This window comes from Puma concolor, chromosome C2, assembly GCF_028749965.1.
Source record: "Puma concolor isolate L17-30 chromosome C2, mPumCon1.1.hap2, whole genome shotgun sequence".
Classification (NCBI taxonomy): Eukaryota; Metazoa; Chordata; class Mammalia; order Carnivora; family Felidae; genus Puma; species Puma concolor.
Window position 1 is genome coordinate 46,063,456 of NC_141675.1, and position 14,419 is coordinate 46,077,874.

The 14,419-nt window shown below is 40.9% G+C and overlaps 2 protein-coding genes across 3 annotated transcripts in view; one reads left to right on the forward strand and one right to left on the reverse strand.

Moving 5' to 3' along the window:
• Positions 1-14,419, forward strand: part of MED12L (mediator complex subunit 12L) — a 340,943-nt gene that overhangs the window by 177,564 nt on the left and 148,960 nt on the right. The gene's annotated exons all lie outside the window — the stretch shown is intronic.
• P2RY14 (purinergic receptor P2Y14) overlaps positions 1-14,419 on the reverse strand; it is a 64,763-nt gene that overhangs the window by 49,427 nt on the left and 917 nt on the right. The window contains exon 2 of one of the 2 annotated variants that reach the window (XM_086674528.1): positions 6,855-7,051. The gene's annotated coding sequence lies outside the window, so the exon portion shown is untranslated. Of the gene's footprint in view, positions 1-6,854; positions 7,176-14,419 lie in introns of those variants that run through there. The other variant, XM_086674529.1, reaches the window with a different exon arrangement.

The window sequence follows — 14,419 nt, forward strand, 5'->3', positions numbered from 1 at the left end:
GCTCCAAGTGAAAGGCTGAATCCACAATAAAATGCTGGTTAAGATACTTTGGATGGAGGTTTGATAGATGTGCAGGAGAGGACATCTGGTGGAACGTAGCTTTGCTACATCTATATATATGAGTGTTAATGGCTATCCTTTTTGATTGTCACCTATATACCAGACATTATGATAACTGTTACAATAGTTATTTTTAGGTAGGCATTTTTCTGTTTTTACAGATGCATAAACTGAGCAGACAGAGGTTTTGACAAGCTAGAATTTCAAGTATCTCTCTTTGGCTTCCACTGTTCTTGTGGTCATCAAACTACTGTACTGTGTTACTGAGAAATAAGGTGATGGTGATGACATCAGTAAACATTGATTGTACTCTTATGTCATGCCAGTCATTCTTTGGATACTTTATGCATATTCATTTAATTTCCATGATCAGTGAGGAAACTCATAGAATCACTGAATGAATAACTTTATCAAGGTGATATCAGAGTAAGTGGTGTGGTGTCAGGATTTGAAACCACATAGTCTGATTCCAGAATGCATGATCTTTGCTCTTTACTGTTATGCTATATACCTTGGCTTTGTAGACTTGAGGACTTAGGATTTAGTGAAAGTCGTCTTTTAGTGAAAGCATAGTGTGTACCTTTTCTTAGGTAGGGTAGGAATGGATTTAGATAAAAACTAGTGAGGCAGAATGTTGTTTCTATGGAACAGTTACTTTGTTCAGATCCTCCTTACTGCCGTCAATCCACTGAACATTTGTGGGGAAACTTCACTGTGCTATTTCCTTGTAAGGCTAAGACACACTCCGTTCTTTCGAAGGCTTAAGAGTCTAGGTCTAGGTCTCGGTTTTTTATTTTGTTATTTTACTCCCATGGCTTCTCAAGAATTTAAAAATTCTCATAGTATTTGAAATAAAGTAAGAAACTGGACATGACTGGCAGTATGCTACAGTTCTGGTTTTTGAAGGAAGATTAGCAGACCCATCCCCAGACAAAATAGTCTGGCCACAACCCCAAAAGATTAGGCAGTAGGGGTACATTAAGTATTTTAATTTAAAGTAATGTATATTTAAAGGAGATCTCCTTTTCTAACACTGATTCTGACTTTGTTCCCTTTTTTTGTTAACAAACTACCTGTCTCCATGGCACTAGTAATAAGGGCTGCTGCTGTATGACTCTTCATAGATTCAGTGATAACAAGACAGCTAACTTTCAATTTTAGGTTTTCTTTTCTTTGTTTTTCCCCCTAAGTTTATTTGTTTATTTTGAGAGAGAGAGAAAGAGTGCATGCATGAGCTGTGGAAGGGTAGAATGCAGGGCTCGACTTCATGAACAATGAGATCATGACCTGAGCTGAAACCAAGAGTCTGACACTTAACTGACTGGGCCACCCAGGTGCCCCTAGATTTTCTTTTAATTTCAGTATACCCTTTCTCTTCCCGTTTTTCACTTCTGTAAAAATGGTGCGTGCAGAGATATTTATAGTAGGGGAAGAGACAGTGAGATCCTTATGCAGAAACATAGGTAGGCAGTTTCAGGGCCAGGAAAAAGAGAATATTAAATGTTAAGGCCAATTCCTACAATATTTAACTGAAATTTGTATTGTTTTCCATATCCTGTGTTTGTCATCAGTATATGTAGGGCATCAGCTTATAACAGGGTTAGGACATGGATTTGGATCAAGTCCATAAATATTGGTTGGCTTCTGATGAGATTAGGTGCCCTTCAGATCTCTATAAAGAAAATTAAAATATAATCTATATAATCTATTACATCAAATAAATATAAACAAATAAAATTAAATAAATAAAATATAATCTATTCCATTACAATATGTTCAAAGATTGTTGTAACATTGAAGATGTCAAGGCTTGTCTTGGTGCCCATTAAAATGTAAGCTCCATGAGGTCAGGGAGTCTGCTGTAGGGCAGCTCCTGAGCATCATCTAGAATCATGGTGGGCACATGGTATGCAATGAGTCTTTACTGAATTAATGAATGACTGAAATATGTCCAGAATGGGAAGAAGATTTCATTTACCCTCTGTATCGGGATGGAAACATTCCTTATTTAGAGGAAGCCTTCTATGAGGTTATCTACCAAACCATTGACCCTAGTGCCGAACTCACTGGGAAGATCCTATAAGCAATGGGTGAGTCTTGCTTTCCAACCAGGTATCTTTCCCACAGTAAAGGAGAACTTGACATATTGCAAGTCTGCTTGGTGTAAATTGTTGCTATAGTATAGTGACTATATGAAAATCAGTGCGTGTGATCCTGAAAAATTGAGAATCAGATTTTCTGTCCCAGTGACTACACCAAAGTACACAGTCTCCTTTGGGCCAAGTCTGAGCTGCCAAATAGCTGATGGTTTTTCTCTGACATCTTGAGTTCGACAACAGATGTTACGTAATTGAGTAGAAGCCACCGTCCCTGTATGTTTATTTTCTTATCTGAGAGATGAAGGGTCAGAACATGATATCCGAGGCCTTTGATGCTTTTCAGAAACAACAGAAGGAAGACTTCAGAGTTGAATAAAAACCCAGCAATTTAATTCAGGCTGTGTCAAGACAGAGCATTTCAAAGGAGTCAGAAATTGATCAGATCCAAAAGTATATAACCAACATTTAACTTTGCCTTTAAAAGAACAGGTGGATTGGGAAGCTTTGTGGTAAACTTAGTTTTTCTGGGAATTAATATAGTTATTATTATGATAGAAATAAGGCTAGTAAATTACCTACTAGGTTTGTACTTTTTTCTTCTACCAACTAGCACCCTAGAAAACTCCTCGTGGAGGAGCCAGAAGATTTAATTAAAAGAATTTTAAAGACCTGATGGAGGGAACTTAATCCCGTATGATACTCAGGAAGCTGAGAATTTTATATAGTTTGTTAGTGGATAATTTTGGGGGAAAGATAGGATCCTTGCCCCCTAGACTTTTATGAGGCAATGCATTTTTCAACATTCAGGGACTTTCTGGGTTTAGTACCAGAATGTGGCAGCAGACTTGAAGCTAATTTGACATCCCAAGTAGTAAATAGAGCCCATCCTTTATAGTATCCACTCTGAAATGTGAGGACGATCATATAATTTACTGTCCAAACCAGGTCACTTAAGTAGGAAGTGTCCACTTAGGTAGTACAAAATTGTACTATTTACAATCAAGCCCAACCCTGTCCCAGGATGTATGGTCATTTTACCCAGTGGAATTCAAAATTGTGTAGCAAAATCATCTAGAGGGCTTGTTAAAACACAGATTGCTAAGCTTCACTCCCAAAGTTTCATAATTCAGTAGTTCTGGGGTAAAAAATTTGCATATCTAACAAGTTCCCTGGTGATGTTGATGCATCTTGTCTTGGGACACTTTAAGAACAACTGTTCTACCTAGAAGAGCTTGGCACTCTTGCACTGATGGTGTAATTTTCATTTGAAAGAAACTCTCCTTATTGTTCAGTCATCCTCTATTAGGCAGTCTTATGCAAGTGCAGATACCCATGAGGAAGGTGCAGAGTAAGCTCATGTTGGCATCAGCCTGTCATCTCTGGACTGGTCTGTTATTGGTATGCCAGAGACTGACCATGCTGGCAGGTTGAGACAGCTAACTTTCAAGGAAATGCGGAAACTGAATGAAATAAATGTGACTTCTGGTTTCTTACCATAAAGGCATTGGCCTAGGAAGCTTCAACACCTAAATTCACTCTGAAGGCAACAATATTCCTCTGTCCACACTTGACTTCAGAAGCATCTTAGATCTAGTGGCAAATAACCTTGACTGTTTTTTTCTTCCTTCTCTCCTCCCTCTCTCCTTCCTTCCTCCCTCCCATGCCCCCTTCTTCTGTTTTCCAGTGGTCTTATATATAATTACATATACATTTACCTTGAGGTCTTTATGATAGTGAAAACAAAATGATGTCAGCCCATATTTACTCAATGCTTCCTGTCTTACTGTGTTAAAGACTTGACATACATGATCTATTTGAGTCCTATAGCAGTTTTGTACTGATGTTATCAGCTTTACATCAGGGAATGGGACTCAGGGAGCTTGGTGGCCTGGCCTCCTAGAAGGTAGTTACTAGTAACTGGCTACTTAGTGTATGGATTCGTTGTTTTTTCCTTGTGGAAAGTCTTTTTGTTTTGTTTTAATTAATTTATTTACTTTTTAAATTTTATTTTTTTGATTTACATCCAAATTAGTTAGCATACAGTGCAACAATGATTTCAGGAGTAGATTCCGTAATGCCCCTTACCCATTTAGCCCATCGCCCCTCCCATGCATTAGCTGTTTTAATGTGGCACCCCCCACCTTGAGTCTTCTGCCTTTGAGAGACTTTTTTTTCCTTAATATTTTTTTTAAATGTTTATTTTTATTTTTGAGAGAGAGAGAGAGCGCTAGTGGGAGAGGGGCAGAGAAAGAGGGAGACAGGACCCAAAGCCAGCTCTGTGCTGAGAGCAGAGAGCCCAATGTGGGATTTGAACTCATGAGGTCATGACCTGAACCGAAGTCAGACACTCAACCGACTAAGATACCCAGGTGCCCCAGGAGAGACTTTAATTTCTATTGCCGCCTTTCCCCCAACCCAACTGTTGTACTCTATTTAAAGATGTCAAGATAGGGGCGCCTGGGTGGCTCAGTTGGTTGAGCGTCCAACTTTGGCTCGGGTCATGATCTCGCAGTTAGTGAGTTCAAGTCCCACATCGGGCTCTGTGCTGACAGCTCAGGGCCTGGAGCCTGCTTCTGATTCTGTATGTCCCTCTCTCTCTGCCCACCCCTGCTCTGTTTCTCTCTCTCTCTCTCTCTCTCTCTCTCTCTCGTCAACAATAAATAAACATTAAAAACAAATTTAAAGAAAGATGTCAGAGATAGTTTTATGTTATAATATAACTTCCCCCCTAATATGTGTGCCTGATACTAGGTCGAACATTGTTATAGCCAGAGAATTATAAATACTATCCTCCAGGGGTGCCTGAGTAGCTCAGTTGATTGAGCAACTGACTTCAGCTCAGGTAGTGATGTTTGTGATCCCATGATTTTATGATCTTGTGATCAGTTTGTGAGTTTGAGCCCCACATGGAGCTCCCTGCTGTATGTGGTCAGCTCCCTGCTTCAGGTCCTCTTCAGATCCTCTGTTCCCTCCTTTTTCTCTGTCCTTCTCTTGCTTGTGCTCTCTCTCAAGAAATAAACATTTAAAAAATTAATTAAAAAAATACTATCCTACAAATGCATAGTTGAGGATGAAAGCAGTCCAAGAGGATTTTAGGACCTGCTGATTGGTGATTGGGTAGGGTGTGGTGGAAGGGGAGGGAGCAGGTGTAGCAGTGGTAAGTTTGGGCTGATTGAAACCCTGTGGCTTTTGGGAGCTGCCATGAATGGAATACCAGTGCCTTGCATGTGCTCAAGGGCTCAGGCTCATGGTGAGATCAGCTGGATGGTCTTCGTCAGGGTAGTGAATGCTCTTTACATGCTTCTTCAAGTGTGAGGTGGACACTATAATATCTCAGTCAATGGCAATTCTTTCCCCACACCCTGCCCACTTCCCCTTATTGGGTCTTCATGCTTTGAGTATCTCATTTGTGCCCTCATTTCTTCCTTAGCACACTATAATGGATGCGATAACTTAGTTTATGTGTATGTTACCAGTTGTGTATGTGTGTGCATACGATTATTGTGTATTTATGGATTTTATTGGAGTATAAAATTTGTAGGCTCAAAAATGATGAAAGTATATTATTCTGATATTTTATGGTGAGTATATTATGTTTTCTTGTTTTTTTTTTATAACTTATCAATGACATTTAAGTTTTGTAGTGCTAAAATTGTTTTCGAGTCTGTTTTTCTTAAGAAGAATATGTGAACTACAATGTGTGTGTGTTTTTTTAAACCAGTGTGATTTTTGATTGATTTTCTCCATAGGATTAGGTGTACTTTACCAAAAAAATTATTTCTGGGGGTACCTACGTGGCTCAGTCAGTTGAGCATTGAACTCTTGATTTTGACTCAGGTTGTGATCTCCGGGTTTGTGGGATCCAGCCCTACATCGGGCTCCACGCTGACAGCGTGGAGCTTGCTTGGAATTCTGTTTCCCTCTCTCCCTGCCCTTCCCCTGCTTTCTCTCTCTCTTCATGAAAAGAAATAAAAACTTAAAAAAAAATTTCTGGACTAGATGGATTGCATGAGATTGGTTGAATATGGTCACATTGTAGAATTGCCCTCTGTGTAATTTAAATTCAGAATGTTTAAAATATTTGAAATAATAAACCATAGTAAGTAGCATATTAACTCAATTTTTTTGCTATGCATAGGTGTTTTTGTAGCTTATAACTCTTTAAAGGCAAATAAATATCTTACTAGATATTAGTAGGGTTACGTTATGCCAACACCAGCAAAGACACAGGCTTTTACCTTTATGAGTATATGTCCATACAGGTAATAACTGTGTTATCTGTGGACTCATGCAAGCACAAACAAACATTCACACTGACTTATATGTGTAGTAATAATAGATTGTATAGTTCTTAGAGGCAATTTTGATATACGTTTACAACCTTTAAAAATGTTTGTCCTGCATAAATACCTTTTAGGCACTCTCTTTGATGTGTCTTCTTCACAGAATAACCCAAATTGGAAATCCTCAGTAGTCATCAATGATAAAATTTCAGATTTGGATCCCAGACTCAGTATGAGCAAATATAATCCCATAGCAACCAATTATAGTGCTCAAACAAAAAGCGACTTACTAAGAATGGGGAATCATCTAGTGTTACCGGGCATTCTTGCCACCCAGCGCACAGATCATTTCTGTTCTCATAACACCACTCATACGCGCTCACGTTATCTCACAGAAAATCTGTTTCCTTACCTGTCTGCAGTCCTTGGACTGTGAGTCAAACAGCATTCATTTCAGAATATGTCTCAATATACACTCCAGAGAAAGTCTGTTACACGCAGAGTTCTCGCTCATCTTGAAGAACAGATGAGAATCAGGAACTTGACAGAAACCACAAAATAATGGGTCTCCTGTCACAGCTGAATTGGTCAGTCAGAATTTACTCACTGCTGCCAGGAAATGGAAACAGAAGAGAGATGTTTGGATCTCTGTGGGTGTCATGCTGGCCTTTGTGCTACTTCTTTTCCTTCAGTGATCCAAAGTAACCCTGGCTTCCACCACCCCCCCCCCCCCCCTTGAAATTTTCTACTTTTTTCAACATCACCACATCATTTGGCGAGTGAAGAGCTAGGCAACAATCTAAATAGATTTTCTTCTTAATCTTTGCCAGATCAACTTGCGGTAGTCCATGGTGGCAGCTGTGGTGGGTAAGACATGGTTCTGTCTGAAATACACTGGTAGGAGGAACTTGGCGACAGCCGCCCAGGGTAACTAGCTGCTCACAAATAGGTGGTGATTGGGGTGACCTGGAAATGCAGAATCAGCATTTGAGTAAATAAGCATTTTGACATCAGTGGCCACATGTGTTAAATAAGAGGTGCTGCCGTTGTCACTTGTTCTCCACATTAATTTTTCCATATTTGAGCATTACTGACAGATCAGGAGTAGTACTTCAGGTAAACACATCGCTTGTTGACGTTTTGCTTGGCTTGTGCTGTTTGGAAGGCGAGAGGCAGGACCCACTTCCTATTTTTAGTTCAAGTTACCTGGTATAATTTGTCATGTCCTGAAGAGAGCTCCAGTACCTTTCCTATCGAACTAGAGTGTGCAGTTAGATTGAGAAGCACTCAGTGTTTGGGTGCAAAGCCCTTATCAAAGTGTGACTCAGTACCGGATAAGAAAGAAAGAAAACCATGACCTCTAATGTCCTTTATAAGACGCCTGAATACCAGGTGTGTTCACTCAGGTTGTTCTATTGCCAAATTATGGGCTCATGGTTTCGCTTATAAAGTTCAGTTTGCTTAAAAAACGTATAGATTAGCCGTCACAATAAATGTTAACACTTGTTTATATGCCTCTGATAAACCAGGTGCTGTTCTAGATACTTCGTATGTACTATGTGGTAAGCAGTGTCCCCGACCCTGGAGATGGAGTTGTGACTCAGACCCAGGTCTCTTCCCTCATGAAGCACGGTTTCTTTTCTTATTTTGTGCCTCACAAACGATTGGTCCTTCATACTCTCAGCAGAGGCCCCAGGGGACCCACACATGGTTTAGGGAGACTGCCCACTATGGTCTGCGTGAGGGATCCATTCTTCTGTGCCGGTCGGGGCCCGTGCAGTGCTTGCTGCTGCCTGGACTGCTGGGGCTAAGAACACCTGTGTGCGTGTAGGCTCCAGGCTCGTTGGCTTCAGCTGCAACGAGCTGTGGTGGGTAAATACATGGAGGTAGGGACTAGCCTTCAGAGCCTGGTTATTATTACCAGGCGCACTACAGAGCCCTTTGGATGTAAACATGACGCTGATTAAATGGATGATTTGGCACTAATAGTCCCTTAGCTGCAGCTCTGAAGACTTCCCTGATTTATAGCTGGAGGCACTGTTTATTCTCGCAGTCCCAGAAGCACCCATTAATTGTCCCCTTGCTCTCTCATGCTGCTTGTAATCGCCATGGAGTGCACTACATACCTGTTACTGAGGGTGACTGGGAGGAAATGTAGTTAAATTCACTGGACCTGCTTGTTTTCCTCCCAGTACCAGGTCTTGCAAAGTCCAAGGCCAAGGAGATAGCCCTATATAGGTGGTCATGTGATGGCTGGTAGTCTAGATAAGTGAGGTGTAGATGGTGTGTAAGACCCAGAGGGATGAAGAAATGATGAAGTAGGGAGCTCGTGGCCCACCCATGGGGTCAGCTGCCATGGCTGGAGCTTGTCAGCGTCCAGTGTTGCCTCATCTGTGGATGAGCCAGTGCCGAGTGTATGGCCTGTTCTAAATGTGTTTTATGTGTTCCAACTTGCTGAGTTCTCACAACTCTGTGAGCTGGGTGGGTTCCATTCCTATCCCCTCCCCCGCCTTTTTTCTTAATAGATGAGGAAACAGGCACAGCAATCCTAAGTAAGTTTCCACAGTTCCTCCAGCTGGGATTTGGACTCCGGCAGAGCAGTTCTTGGATTTTGTGCTCTTGACTGTACTTTTAGGTCTCCCCTGATTTTGCACGTTATTATCTAAATCAAAGACTTTTCAGATTAATGTAAGTCTAAAAAAAACCTGACTTGTGGGAAGCCTGTTTGTGGCATTTGTCTATACTTGTATTGGCAGGTAGCAGGGCAAGATGGCATGGAGAGGACAGCTGGGGACTCAAGTGGAACATTCATTGCCAAAGACTGGATCAAACCACAGATGCACACTCTCACACTCAGCTCAGAAGCACTTTCTTTGTATTAGATCGTTTTACAGCCAATTCCCATGGGAGCCATTTGAGGGGTAACCATGCCTGTGTTTACAGTGAGAAAATAGAGCCACAGCAAACTTAAGTTGTCCAAGCTAGTAGGTGGCAGGACTGGACTTTGCAGCTGGCCTTCAGAGCCACAGTCGAGGATTCCTTCCCCAGCCCTGTGAGTGTTTTTTAGAAGCAGATGAATAGAGAACACAGATTTGTTAATTCATGAAGCATCTGAGAGTCCAGTACACCGGGACTGTCCTTGTGGGGAACACAAGAAAAGTGTATTTTCTCATCAAAAACTGCTGAGTGTAATCACACTGCATTTTAGTGTGAGATGAGGAATGCAAAGAGAGTGATGGCAGGCAGATGGCAGACTCCAGACGCCAGGGCCAGTGGTAGAGGCAGAGGGTAAGGCTTGGAATTGAGGGAAGATGAACATGTAAGCATCCAAGAAGAACTTGGTGAGTTATCTGTTCATCTTGTGTTCTTAAGACTGCATGTCTCAAGACAAATTGCCTTAGTAGAGTTTTGGGCCATGGGACCCAACTGATGGCGGCAAGGCCAGGTCTTGTGATTCATCTTTTCATGGTTGGGAGACTGTTGAAGGAAATACCCGGAGCTGCTACCTCTTCCTGCCCCCGGCCTCTGGACTGTCCCATTTGCCCTCTGCTTACCTAGCAGTTCTGATCTTTTTTTGTTGTTGTTTTGTTTTAATGTTTATTATTTTTGAGAGAGAGAGAGAGAGAGGCGAGTGCAATTGGGGGAGGGTCAGAGAGAGAGAGAGAGAGAGAGAGAGAGAGAGAGAGAGAGAGAGAGAGATGGAGAATCTGAAGCAGGCTCCAGGCTCTGCACTGTCTCTCAGCACAGAGCCTGATGTGGGGCTTGAACTCACAAACTGCAAGATCATGTCCTGAGCTGAAGTGGATGCTTAACTGACTGAGCCACCCAGGCTCCCTAGTTGTGACTCTTTTGAAGTCATTGTTTGTTTCTATATCTGACTGGCCATCAACATCACCTGGTGAGCTTTAAAAATGCAAATTCCAAGACACTGCATCAAATAAACCAAATCAGAATCCTTGTGGTTTTGGTTGAGGAATCTATATTTTCAAATGTCTTCTGGTAAATCTGAAATGTGGCCAAGTGTGAGCATCCCTGCCTTCCTGTTTTGGAGCCTCTGATCATATAACACTTGGAGGAACTTTCATCTTCTGGGCAGATGCCCTACCTGTAGACCTGTTTTTCTGTTCAGCTCACTCCAGCTGCTGGGGTCCCCTTATAAGTTGTTGCTCTGGCTTTGGACACCCATGCAGATGTCTGCCCTGAGAGCAGAAATTTTGATGATCAGAGTACCAGGAGGGTGGTGGTAATGAGGTGAGCATTCATAGACATAGTGAGAGAGAAAGACTAGAGCAGCCAAAGAGGAGGTGAAACCCAAGGAGGAAGGAAGGGTATCAAAAGGAGGCTTATGCAATGAAAACAATGTTGTCTGACTTCTCCTGAGGCCTTTTATATTTTATATTTTTATTTTTATAGTTTTATATTTCCGATCACTTCTCTCATAGTTTTTTTTCTCCACTGGGTGCAAATGAATGATGTAAATCTGTTCTTATACTGTCTGCTGTTACTCCCTGTTAGCAGAAAAGTCTTAAGAGTGGAGTCTTCCTTTTTCTGTGCACCTCGCTGTGTCACCTAGGTTTTGGAAACTGGCCCCAGCCATCCCAGAATGTGGAGTTACGGGAAATATGGGCACATTTGTGGATGACTCAGCCTATTTCAACGCAGGAGTGCAGATTGGCCCTGCCACCATTTTGTATTTCCTTGAGGTGTATCCCGGGCATTTTGTGGATATGCTTAAATGTGAAAATGATCTTGTACAGGTATTTCTCTCTAGGAATTGGAAATAAGTGTATTATTAAGGTTTGCAAAAGTGTTTTATCCTGACAAACTATTGATCATATCATTATGTATTTTTAAAATTAGATGTTTGTTATATTCAGCACCACTAGATACCAGACTCAATACAAATATTAATGATCATATTAATAATAATAAAATAATAAGTAGGTAGAGGTCATGTTCCCTGCTTTCAGGATTCTTGCTATCAAAAAAAAAAAAGAAACAAAAAGATTAAAAAAATGTTTTCTTCTGTACTGTTTGATTTATGCTGTATAATTCTGTGTTCCTGCAGCCCCTTCCCATTTCCTTTTTGGAACCCAAAGAGTACTGTATGGCTTCATCCTGATAAATCTTTTTCTCAGAACTCTTCACATACCCTCGAGATGATGGCTACTACCACCCACATTCTCACAGACACATTTACATTTCCTTTCTCCAACATTGTTTCCAGGCTGGACTCTGTCTTTTCAGGACTAAGAATGGTTATATATAAATATCCCTTGTGTATTCGTACTACAAATAGAGTGGGATTAACGTAATCCCCAAATATGTCTATTATTGTTTCCAGTCAGTTTCCATCCAGCTTGTTGTCAGCTGTCCTTAAAAGCTGACTTTGTTTCTTCTTGGTTCCATAAATGTCCTGTTTTGTTCCTTATCCGAAAATCTTTAAATAAGTACAGAAACAACTTTATTGTTAGTGCTTTATCCCAGATTTTCCTCATTTGCTTCTTTGCATGGTAACACACACTTGTGCACTTTGCTTTTTCTCAACATGCTGTCTTGGGAACTTAATCACATTAGCCTGGTAGAAATTCCTTGTTCTTTTTTCATAGCTCTTTAGTATTCCATAATTTATTTGGTCCCTGTTGATCGGCCCTTAGATAAGTAAGAACATTTTCAATGAATTTATTTTAAGCATAGCAGCTGTTTACTGGGTTACATCATTAACAAAAATGTTGGGGTGCCTGAGTGGCTCAGTTGGTTGAGCATCTGACTTTGGCTCAGGTCATGATTTCACAGTTCATGAGTTCGAGCTCCAGTCAGTTTATGAGTTTGAGCCCCATTTTGGAATCTGTGCTGACAGCTCAGAGTCTGGAGCCAGCTTTGGATTCTGTCTTTTTCTCTCTTTGCCCCTCCCCCACTTGTGCGCGCACTGTCGCGCTCTCTCTCTCTCTCTCTCTCTCTCTCTCGCTCGCTCTCTCTCAAAAACAAATATACATTAAAAAATAAAAGTTTTTGCTGGCAAGTGATTTATAGTTGTGTGTGCATGTTGGGGTGTGTGAATACATGTGGGATTCTACTGGACATTGAGAAATTTATTGATAAGAATTAGAGAGGATGTTAGTAAAAGGCCCTGTATGAACATTATATGAATTTACAGAGATATTTAAAGGAAGTAGGTTTGGAAGTGGCTCTCTGAAGGAGATGGTCTTTGGTTCTTACTAAATGGCTTTTTTATTTACAAATTGGGGTGAATTTCAATCTGGGATTTAAAAACATGGTGACAGCGAGGGTACCGTGGATAGAAAGTCAGCGAAGGTGGAGTGGGCCACAATGTGGAGGGTTCTAACTGTCATGCTGAGGAGGGAGGTCATAATTGAGAATGCCATGAATTTTTTGTTTTGTAGTAAAATGATTGTTGATGTACTTTAAAAAGTATAACCTGGCAGGAAAAGTGAGTACAGACATGGCCTTTTTGTGTTTCTCTGTGTGAAGCATTAAATCCTGCTTCACAAGTCAGTGACACAAGTCAGTGAATTGGTTTAGAGTGGTGGAGTGGTAGGAATTATGCCATTGAAACATACTTAGCTGGTTTTATTTGAAAACAATGCTTTTTATTTTTTAACTTCTTGAAATGAGTGAATTAGATGGCAGTTGTGTACTTAGGTCTGAGAGTTATATTGGAGAAACAGACTTTTGGTACAATATGTCCACCTTCTGGTAGGATGACAGAAGTGACAGTTTATAACATGCATTGATATACACAATATTTACATATTGTGTAGATACTCTATGAAACCTCACTTGGGGGTGGCACTAATGGTGAGTTATGTGTTGAATACCTTGTCCCAATTAGTTGAAATGCTCAAATAGATTTTCTGTGTTGCTGGTATTAGATTGTGTTTGACCTTAAGAATCAGAAGGAATGAATTTCAGTTGATGTTATTAGCAAACAGTCAACATGGAGAACTTTAACTGTTAAAAGAAAACAAAAACTTCGGTGCGTGTATTTCCTCTTCTCTGTATATCTTGGAAAGATAATGAGGAAGTAGAAGAGGGCATTTTTTTTACCCCATCTCTGCTTCTCTGCAATGCACCATTTCTGATAATCATCATTCTGCTTCCGTCTGCCCTTAAGACTTGCCTCAGTGGTCACTTTTCTGGAAGTGTCCCTGATACCTTGGTGGTGGTAGTATTCATCCCATGTGGCCTGTGTTTTTAAAACCTGCCCCGGCTAGCATGGGCTGTGGCTGTACTTGCTGGTTTGTTTGGGTTGCCCCAGTGCCCACTACCATAGTAGGTGCTCAGAAGTGCGTGTTGAGTGAATGTGTGTTTCTAAAATATGGCGAGGCTGAGACTATCCACTACAGGATGCTCTAATTCTGTAGGTAAAAAGTTAGCTGATCTAATTAATCTAAAACAAGGACTGTGACTATTTTTAATAATATTATCCTAGGGGTATCGTGTAAGTACTTGCTTCTGCATGGTTTTGAACTCCTTTTTGTAGGTTTCTGAGCCCCTGAACTGTATATTGATTCATCCTAGGTCAGGTGATTGAGAGGATTTATAAGACCATGTATTTAGTGCTGTAACTGCTCAGCTCTTTAGTAAATTGTTAGAACAGGTTAGGAAAATGAGCCTTGAGAAATCTTGAGAGTGGAATCATCGAGCAGGAATGAGACTTAAGAATGTAGAGAATTACTTCATTTCTGTTAGATAAACTTTCCCAGAGTTCTGATAAACCGATTGTACTTGTTCATGCTGTGTGTGATGTGTGTGGGAGGAGCTCATCCTAGCCAGTTTAGGGGAAGGCTTTGTGGGTAGTCTTCAGAGAATTTGAGCCTAACTGAAGTCAGAGGAAGTGTTGTGGGTGATCGCATGCAGTTTCTTTTTTCCAGTTTTCGCCCAAAGCGTAGGCCACACCTGAAAGTATGCCGTGTCAGTTTCTCTGCCCAGCACGCCAATGTTAGCTGAACATAT